Source organism: Podarcis erhardii (genome assembly GCF_964252035.2).
Source record: "Podarcis erhardii genome assembly, chromosome: 3".
In the NCBI taxonomy this organism is placed as follows: domain Eukaryota; kingdom Metazoa; phylum Chordata; class Lepidosauria; order Squamata; family Lacertidae; genus Podarcis; species Podarcis erhardii.
This window is the reverse complement of record NC_138507.1, coordinates 68,238,473-68,249,705: the sequence shown is the minus strand read 5'-3', so window position 1 is coordinate 68,249,705 and position 11,233 is coordinate 68,238,473.

Sequence of the window (11,233 nt, the reverse complement as noted above, 5' to 3'; positions counted from 1 at the left end):
GGAACTGAAGTCTAAGCCGGAATTCTGAGCTCATTTGCATCTGCTGCTCGTCTCTGAAGGCAACTAAATTTATGTGCCTTAGCTAAGAGCATAATACCAGTACTGATCTGTCAAGATTATCTTCACAGAATAAGAGACTGTTGGCACTACCAGAAGAACCTAGAAGTACAACAGCCAAGAGTGGAAATTTTTAAAGACGTCCCGAAATAACTTTTAGATCTTAGGTCTAACTACGGAGATTTGGTTGCCCTGCTGAGAAGGAATAAAATCATCTTTAGGTGGGAGTTTCCCCAAGGTCTATTCTTCAGCTTTAAAGGAAGGAAAATAAAAATAAGATCAGTAGAAGACAAAGTAAAGTTTTTGTATAAATACGAAGAAGATTTGCAGAAGGGACTTGGAAAAGAGCTAAGAGCATCGGACAGAAGATCACTAGGTTGAATTGGCGGAAATGACTGGCAGAATCCGAGACCAGGGAGAAGAGTCGGTGGAAGAAGATTGGAAAAAAGTTTAAAGACTATTTATAGAAATATTGTAAAATTAATGAATGTTAGAAAAATGTTGGAATGAAGTTATATGGCTTTAGTAGAAATGTTATAAGGAATTAGGTATAAATAGATTATTAGAGTATTAAAGGAAAAATAAGGTTAGAATATGTTAAGATAATTATAGGACAGAAAATAGAGGAAGATGGAAAGGAATTGCTGAAACAATTAATAGAAGTGGAATACAAAAAGGGAGGTGTGAGGAGGTCATTGAAACAAGTGAATGAAAGATAAGATACTGAAATTGTATGATGTGTGCTAAACTGTTTTTGTTTTGTTTTGTTTAGTTTATTGTGTTAGTGTTGTGTAATCTTTTTATATTGTCTTTTTTTCTTTTTTCTTTTTTCTTTCCTTTTTTGTAGTGTTTAAAAGTAATAAATATATATATTTTTTAAAAAAGATTATCTTGCTATCATCTTTCATTCTCTGTGCTTAATGCCTCTATTTTCACACACTGGGCATGATTTTGCCCAAAGTTCAGCATGATAATGTCCAACTAACTGGCTTTATTGGGAGAGATTTACAGTGCAATCCTATGTATATCTGCTCAAAAGTAAATTCATTGAGTTCAGTTATGCTTATTCCAAGGTAAATGGATTCAGGATTGTAATTTTCAGCATATAACGTACCTCTTGCATCAAAATCAATGGCATGTGAAGTAGCATCGATTCACTTCAGAGCAAAAGACAAACACAGACCCCTTGTAACTTCATGCTTTCATAAAAAAGACTGCATAGTTGTCTAAATACCAGGCACTGCTGCAAAGTAGTATCATTTGGGTGACAAAATGCTGTATTTTGGTATGCAAAACACGCCATGGTTTATTTTTATAATCCTTTTATGTGCAGATGCCAAAGCCAGACACCCATTTTGTGACCTTTGGGCAATCTGTGATGTGGGTTAAAATGTTGCACTGAGAATAAAACTGAAAATGTGAGCAAGTGCCATTGCTTTAAAATGCAAAACAAAGCAAAACAAAAAACCCAAATCTGATCTGGCAGCAATAAATGACTAGGCCATCAAGGAAATCAACAATTAGTACCTGGACTATAATTTTTTTCATAAGAAAAAAGCCAGAGGCAATCCGATATATTTACGTGCCTGAGGTGAAGGAACTAAATATCAGGAAGAACTCTCTGACAGTAAGAGCTGTTTGGCAGTGGAATGGACTCCCTCTGAAGGTGGTGGACTTTCCTTCCTTGGAGGTTTATAATCAGAGGTTGCATGGCCACCTGTTGTGTATGATCTACTTGAGATTCCTTCATTGCAGGGGGTTGGACTGAATGATCCTTGGGGTCCCTTCCAGCTCTATGCTTCTGTGATTTTGTGAAATGAACAGTTACCACTGCCTTCCATTATTTGTTAATGCAACTCATAATCAAAAATATTAAACAGAAAATGTACAGAATTAGTGTTACGGCAGTTGTTCAACAGACACCAATTCTTCTTGTCTTCCATACATTTTCAAATGTCAGCATCTAGTTCTCTTTCAGTGCGACATTTTTGCAAGGAAGTTGTTTAATTAGGCCTGGAGCGTCAAATGCACACAGCGTCAAATGCACAGTCACCATTTTGGTTTGAGAAAGCAGATGTGTTTTCCTCAATATGATTGTGGCTGTTATAAGTTTGGCTTACTCTAAATGGGTTTATCAGGAAGGTTTTGCTCAGGGTGCTGAAGTGAACAGTAAATGTACATTAAAAGCCCTAGCCTTTGGCATATGACATCCATCAGACACCCATTTGGAGAAGGGGCTGAGAGACAGTTAAAAGCAAATTTTATTGTATTGAAGGACAGAGGAATGGGATTGTCAGAGCTGTGAGTTAGCTGAAAGGGAAGCACCTTGGAGTCCAAGGGCCTTTCTTTGAAGAATATGATGCAGGATTCACATCTATGCTTTCTGTTGAGGGAATTCATTGGCCCCCACTATGATCTACCTGTTTATTTGGAAATAAAGCAAATACAACAACAACAACAACAAAAGTATCCAGTGCTTATGCATCCAAACAGGTGTAGACCCTTGACTTTTCATTGCTCAGGGAAACAAGGAGCCCCTGACAGACTGGTGTCAGTGTTGGGATTTTTTTCTATGAGATAAATGCGTAAGCCCTGATGGAGCAAATGTTGAAAGCAACCAAAGCAGCCCAACAGCAAGCCAATTAGAAAAAGGAGCATTCATTTAATGTGGAAAGGGAAGTTTTTAGGATTTTTAAAGTGAGTCCAGGAGAACACTGCATATAGAGAGAAGTGAAAATTGTTTGATTGACAACTTCCAATACAGAAGCCCAGACCAGGATGGCTGAGGAAGTCCAAAATGTGGGAAAGCAGCTCTCAGACTTAGGCAGCTGGAAATTGCCACTGGATAGGGAAGATTTCTCCATGAGTCCTTGATTTGTTCAGCAGCAACACTTTCTAACTGTAGGTATTTTATATTGTTTCAATAACTAAGCACAATTCAGTTTCTTGAAATCAGGTGGTTTATAGGGAGGGGAGGGGGGAAAGTCCTACACATAGATACCGGCAGAGGCAAGCACTGGTTGTTCCAACAGAAGAAAAGGAGTGCCAGAACAAAGGCCCTGACTAGGAGGACAGCAAGGCTTGGAGGTGAGGCTACTTCAATGCTTGGAAGGTTTCAATATCCAATGTTAATTGATGGTTCTCCTGCCTAGGAGTCCCCCCACCCCAAACTCTTGCAACTCCTATATTAGCATCATAGTAAGTGGAGGTCTGAGGAGATGTAAATTTCCCTCCACTGGAATAAAAGATAGTTAGGTGTTGGATCAGGTCGAGGCAGCTATGAATTGCTACAGGGAGGGATTGGGATTTATAGTGATTTGTGCTAATCTGGAACTAAAAATCAGTCTCTTTAAATACAGACAGACAGTCTTCCAAGTTCTGCAATTATTAATTACAGCACCAGATACAGAAAATGCCAGGATGGGGTGAAGGGGAGAACAGACAAAGGGATGGTAGATGGACTTTGCTCACTGAGAGCTCTTGCTAGAATCTCATGCCAAAAAGTTTGTTGTCTATGTTTTAGTCTTCATTAATTAGGCAGGGCCTTCTTCCCATCCCCTGGCCCCCATCTGGGCCCTAGTTTTTAGATTAGCTTTGCGTTTTATTTACAGCTGTGTTCTGTTTTCAGTGTTTTCAGTATTTTGCGACGTGTAAGCCTTGTAAGTACATTTTATATTGTCCAATATATTATATACAGTCAGTGCACAATCAGTACTCATACAGTATAATTTTACATTGGTTCTTGAAATCCGTTCCGGAAGCCCGTTTGGCTCCTGAAATGTTCAAAAACCGAGGCACTCAGTGGAAGCGGTGTCACACATTTGGGTTCTGAAAAACATTCAGGAATGGAAACATTTATTTCCAGGTTTTCAGCATTCGAGAACCAAAATGTACAACAATGGAGGTGTTCGGGAACCACCCTTCTGGAGGCTACCATGCCTTCAAATATTATGTACCTATATGGAAAAATAAGAAAATTATGGCCATTTTGGATTCCCAATGCAAATCAATTGGATTTCTGATTATTATTTTTTTGCGGGGGGGGGGGGCATTGCAATCCGGATCATCCCAGGTCAGGGTCAATCTAAATAACCATATCAGACCCTGAATCAGATTGGGGTGGGTGTGTGCACAGCCTTACACCCACCCACACCCACATTTGTTGTGCATTACCATTCTGAATAACTTCATTGCATTGGAAAATGTTTTGGCTGCTGTTTAGGACTGGGTTACGGCAACTGAAATCAATAGGTCAAGTAGTGCCTTACTGTTCCCAGTAGTATGACTAGTTTCTACAGTACATAAGGATTCCTGGAAAAACCTTTGCATAAAAAAGAAAAATGCTATTCATATGATTTTGAAATATGAAAGTTCCCCAGAGATGTGCCTCGTTTCACTCTACTGTGGCACTTTATCACCTCTTCAGTCGTGAAATGACACTTGGTATATATGAGTTCACAATTCCTGAGAATCTTATTCATAAATCCAGATAGTTAGATGAGATGGATTTTTTAAACAGACATGATATAAAAATGCTAGAAAGCTTACAATCTATTTTCTACATTTTGCAGGGCTATTTTTCTTAGATCCCCTTTCTCAAGCTAATACCACAGGCACACCATTTACAAACTATTAAAAAAGCATTAAAGGAATCCATAATCTAGAGTATGTGGCATCTTTCTTTAATTACTAAAGAAATATTTGCTCAAGTATCCACTAGTTTCATAATCAATTGCGGAGTGGAGAAGATTAAGTTAGCATTCTCATTTGCAAATGATTTAAACAGAAATGACCAGTAATATTGCAAGGACAATTTGGATGTCTACTGGAAACCAGGTTCTCAGGAGTGCCAACTTGGCTCAGCGACCATGGGTGTCCGGGGCCATGGGTGCCATGCAGAGTACATGGCCCTGGCACCAAAATTTGTGGATGCCCGGCCCTTTCATGGGGAATTTTGTGGGTGCTTGGGCACCCAGGGCCCCAGGAGTTGGCACCTATGCAGGTTCTAAACTAGCTCAATCTAATTCTTAAGCCTGTAACACTTACCTAGGAATCATATCCTTTGGAATCCTATCCTATTAGGCCCTTTCCAACCATACACTTTGCAAACAGGAAATTCATGTGCATGCCACAAAACATTTATAACGATTTGTGTTCCATCAGCCACTTTATATCAGTGAGCTAGTCACTGCACATTTCTCCAGGTCTTAACTATTAGCTCCCAGAGGTATGTCTGCTGCAAGAAGGAGGAGAAACATGCCTGGCTCTTTGAAAATTTGAATGTTCAGTGTCAGCAGTTCCATCGCTGAGACAGGGAATTTGAGAATTGTGGGTACCCAAGCTGGATCTGGACCACTGCAATAGAAAGATGTTTATTCTTCTGAATAGGAAACCGAAATATTTGCTGGAGATTTCACAAGGCTAGGCACAGAGAGATACTTTGCAAAGTGTAAAGGCCTTTCCTTGAATATATCCACTATTAAACTGCACACACATACAGCTAGGACAGAATCTTTCTTGCTTCCTGCAATCTCATCACAGCCTAAAGGGGAAGCGAAACAATGGAACAAGAACTTTTGGCTCCCACTGTGCTAATTGCAGTGCCAGAGCAGATGCAGGAGGGTGTGGAAGGAGGGGCAATGAGAGGGAAGAGGCCTGAAGTTCCCCCTATTAAAATGCTTTACGAAAAAGAAAAGTAAAACCAGGAATTGTCTTCATTGCTGCTGCCTGCTGCTGAATCTGTAAATCATTTCAGGAACTCCACCTCCCCTTTTTCAGGAGACACAAAAGAGAGCAAACATTGAAACCTCACAGTTTCGTTTTGTTTTTAAATCATAATAGTATCCATGTGCCTTTTTAAAATCCCCTTTAAAATTGGCATCTTTTTCTCTCTTTAGCTTTGTACTGTTGTAAATAAAAATATGCCCTTTTCCCTTATGGGGTATCCAAGAGCCCATATAGAGTCCTTACATAGGTTCCCTATTGGTAGGAGAAAATAACAGAGGCCAACCAGAGAATATTGAGAAGCAAAGCAGCTAGTAAGCTTGATCTTTATTGATCTGTTGCAACAGGGTACTCCCCTCACACGCAGGAGAGGAGGAGGACCCAGAACAATGGCGTGCAAGGCCTTATAAAGACTTTTGAAATTGCCACCCTGTAGATCAAGACCACCCCCAGAAACATTATGCATTCATCACAGAAGGGGTGTAACCTAAGACCACCCCTCAGATACATCCCACCTACATCACAGAAATTTAAATGTTGTTTTTCTCTTGTCCTTGTTTATCTCCTGTCTGGCAGGTTACTTGATTGGATTTCCTGGGGAGCCTGGCCATTCTTTTGTAGTGGTAAAATACTTATTTCCTGGGCCAGGTCACAGGCTCACACCTTTATTCAAACACAGATTAAGACAGGATTTGTGAAGGAAGAGACAATGGGGAGGCTTTTCCATTTTGACCATGCAGAGAAACATTTGCTCAGTTTAGGAATCAAAATGGTTCCAGGTTGGCTTTCCTGTGCTGATCTATGTACATGTGGTTGTGAACGTTGCCATATATCTAAGACCATAAAATTCCTATCACATTATATATTAACAGCTTAAAATGCACCAATGTAATTTTGCCATCACTACATTTCAAGTCAGTTTGGGTGAGAGTGGAGGTTTTTTTTTGTTCATTTTTATTAATTTTTCTGTTTTACAATTTAGAATACTCATTAATACGTCCTTAAAATATCAATGACTTCCATTCTTCTCTTTCCATGGTTCATTTTGCATATCATAAATCCCTGCATATTTTACAAAACCTAAACCATTCAGTATTCCATTATTACATCCATCAAAACTTATTTACATTGTTGAAGTCATCTTAATGCTGCCAACGTTTTCAAGTGTACACAATCCGCCCCCCATATATTCAATAAACATTTCCCAATCTTCTCTAAATGTATGTTCTTCTTGTTCTCTTATTCTACATGTTAAGTCTGCAAGCTGCGCATATTCTGTCAGCTTAAGTTGCCATTCTTCTTTAGTTGGGACTTCGCTCTGGTGAGCTAGTGATTGTCAAGCTGCTGTGCTGTATAAAAGTAGCTATGGAAAAAGGCAATTTTGAAAGAACACGTGATGCATTCAGATGGGTAGCTGACCTACAGGGATATTGTGTGCCCCACTTGTTAGGTTAGCAGAAGCCTTTGGATATGGACAGTTGGGAGAAAAACCTGGATGAGACAATAATCTGCTGTGAAAGTTGTGATCCAAGGAGACGTTAATATCCCAATCTGAAGAATATTCATCCATCCATCCATCCATCCATCCATCCATCCATCCATCCAATGTTTTCCTATCCCTTCTCTCTCCCAAGTTGGGGTCCAAGATGGCTCTTGGGATTCAAGATGACATAAATCACCCTTCTCTAATCTGAATGGTTAAAGAAGAATGGCAACTTAAGCTGACAGAATATGCGCAGCTTGCAGACTTAACATGTAGAATAAGAGAATATATGGGGGGGATTGTGTACACTTGAAAACGTTGGCAGCATTAAGATGACTTCAACAATGTAAATAAGTTTTGATGGATGTAATAATGGAATACTGAATGGTTTAGGTTTTGTAAAATATGCAGGGGATTTATGATATGCAAAATGAACCATGGAAAGAGAGGGAGCTGGTTGCAGCAGGAGGGGGAGATTTCATGCATTCTTAAATAGCCTGCCTCATTGCTCTCTCTTGGCACCTCTCCTCTCCAGCCTCTGAGTCTGGACTGCTCTATGCCCCAGACTCTTCCTGCTTCAGCTTCCGACACCTCCTCCTCTCAGTCTGCTCCCTCTCCTCTCCCCTGACCTCGCATCCTTGTCCCACCACCAATCCCCTGGCTCTGAGCCATCTTCTCCTGGGGGTTCCCTTGGGGGTTCCCCAGTTGGTGCCTCTCACCACTCCTCTGCTTCTAGCCAGTCCATGACAAGAAGGTTCCAGATTTAAGTCTCTAGAGATGCATGGATGAGGTAGCAAGTGATGGGGAAAGACCTCTGTTTGAGATCTGCAGCCAGTCAGAGTGGACACTACTCCAGAGGGACAAATGGCCTGACTTGGCAAAACTTAAACATATTGCAGCAGAGTTCCTAAAAAATAGACCACAGGCAATTGTACTTCATCCAGCAGAGCTTTACTGCTATTGTTTTTGTTTAGTCATTTAGTCGTGTCCAACTCTTCGTGACCCCATGGACCAGAGGCACCCCTGTCCTCCACTGCCTCCCGCAGCTTGGTCAAACTCATGCTGGTAGCTTCGAGAACACTGTCCAACCATCTCATCCTCTGTCGTCCCCTTCTCCTTGTGCCCTCCATCTTCCCCAACATCCATTTAATGTTTTCCTATCCCTTCTCTCTCCCAAGTTGGGGTCCAAGATGGCTCTTGGGATTCAAGATGACATAAATCACCCTTCTCTAATCTGCTGCTCTCCAGCTGTTTTGGATTACAACTCCCATCACTCCCAGCCAGCTGCAGACTTGAAGCAACTCTTGGGGGCAATGGGTCCCCTCCCTAATCAGTGAGATTGTAAAGGGAAATGGTTTCATGGTCAATTTCAACTCTACCCTCTAAGGAGGAGAAGCCAGTTGTGTCAATAAGTGCTCTCCCTTTGTCCTGGTGAGGAACAAAGCACAGAAAAGACAAAGAAGCCTAAAGCAACCTTCATACCAACTGTGCTGACTAGGGCTGATGGGAATTGTAGTCCAAAAGAGCACCAGGTTGGGGAAGGTTGGCTTAAGCCCCCAGCTAGGCCAGAAGGTCTAGGCCAGTGGGACAAGTAGTGCTTCATCCTGAGGCCCCTTTTAAAGTTACCAGACGTCCCCATTTCCTGGGGACAGTCCCTGGATTTACAAATCAGTCCCCTGACAAAATCCTATCATTCCTTTTGAAGTTGAAAAGTGTCCCCGGATGCATAGAAAAAATCTGGTAACCTTACCTTTGATGTGCAGCTGGTAAGCAAAGGAGGGAAGGCAAGGAGGTTTTCTGGGCAAGCATAGCAAGCATCAGTGGACAACATTGCTTTCAGAACTTATTTCAGGCCTTTGTTCTGCATATCTGTCTTGAATACATTTGTCCCCCTGACAGCTGAAACCATGAAGAATGGGTTTGACTCGTCGTGAAGGCAAGTTCTTAATAGAAAGCTTCCAGCTTCCATGATTGAATTCCAACGTGCTTCTCCCTTGTTGATGCTTACTGCTCGCTTCACTCATTTTGCATTCCACATTTCAGCTCACTGAAGTCAATTGGGGGGGGGAATCTTATTAACTTCAATGGGCTCTGGAGTGGCCCCTTAAGATAAGCTACACCTGTCTGAGTAGATAGCGAGCAGTTCAGAATACTCTTTATGCTGCCTCTGAGATTCCGTACTTCCGTCCCTTTAAATAGCCATGACATCTAAAAACCTTAAAAGCTGAGATCGCATTGGGGGAACAGAAGGGGATATTTGGGGTTGCCACCTTGCTGAATGGTATCTCACTATACTTTCAGGCCATTAATGTGTTTGCCTGAGCAAGCAATAAGGCAGCATTAATACAGGCCAGTTACTGTCCAAACTTTGCCCTATAGAAATCTACTCCAACCTTGGTTCCCAAGATGCTGGACTACATACCCCATCGCCCCTGACAATTAACCATGCTGGCTGAGGATTATGGGAGTTGGAGGCCAACAGTGTCTGAAGACCCAACTTGGAGAAGGATGCCCTGCAGGTTTCTTAGAAGGGATCCAATCACTGAGCAGTTACATTCAAAGGCAAAAGTAGCAGTGCTGGCATTCAGCTTGTAAACCTTGGAAACCCCTCCTTAGATTTTCCAGCCACCTCCTTTTGTTGTGCTATTTTCCACAGCATGCGCACAACCTTCCATGATGCTAGCTGTGATGGGCTGATAGTGCTAGAGGGGAAAAATTCAACCCTCATCCATAGAATGTCATCTATTCCAAATTAATGCATTGCACCCAGCCTTTAGATCCACACCATATTTAAAGTACACCCAGCATAGATTTAAAGCACATGACTTCCTCAAAGAATCATGGGAACTGTAGTTTCCCCTTCACAGAGCTGCAATCCCAGCACCCTCAACAAACTACAGTTCCCAGGATTCTTTCATGAAGCACATTTGCTTTAAATGTGTGGTGTATAGTGTGGATCTGCCACAAATTTTTTGATGGGTTTTTGATCCATGTCTTTAATAAATAAATAAATCTGAATAGTTTCTTGTGGACTCTTTTGGGGCCTGAAAGAAAAGGCAGAAATTTTCTTAACAAGATAAAAACGAGTGTGTTGCAATAACTTTCACCTGAAATTTGCAATCTAGGGATTTTAAAATAATACAGCCCTGCTTGAAATACATAACTTCCATACATACATATGTGCATAAACAATCAGACACAAGGCTGCTTATATAGTGGGATAGCACTTTATTTCAGTTCAAGGTTTTGCTTTTAGCATCTAAAGCTCTGTACAACTTGAGACCAGTTTATCTGACGTACCACCTTGCCCATATGTTCCTGTAATGGAGGGGGGGGGGTGCCCCAGCCATCAGCTGTTAGTGTGGCATCTCCAGCTCTGTGGGATCAGCTTCCAATCAAACTCAGTCTTTTTGCTTTTAGTTTTTTGCTGTTGGAAGTTTATCTTTCAGAGAGGGCTTTCCCTGAAAGGTGACTCGCCTATTTTATATTGTATACTATACACAACTTGTGTAATTAAATGCTTTTCAGATCTTTTGCAAAATTGTTATGTAGATACCTATTTCCCTCTATTTATTGTTCCTTTATATTTCTATTGTATGTCACTTTGGAATCATTTGTGGGGCAGCTGTCAATCATTCCTTAAATAAAATGGAATGTTAAACTTATCCTACATTATTAGAGTGCCAGTGCATTTCTTCCTCATTATTGGCAATGTGTATTATGCTTTCTCCTAACACAGAACTGGTTTGCAGTTTAAAATCTTAGGAGTGCAAGTGATCCTAAGACTAGAAGAAAAAATATCAAAGAGGAAAACTTAAGGATGAAACAATAAGCATGCATATGAAGAAGGAATGACGTTCTCTTGCAATGAATGCTATTTTCTCCCAAGGCAAGATGTTGCAGTTGGGTTTCAAAGGAAAGTTGGAGGGGGTTCTGCTGAATATATTGCTCCAGTTTTAGTAAGCAACT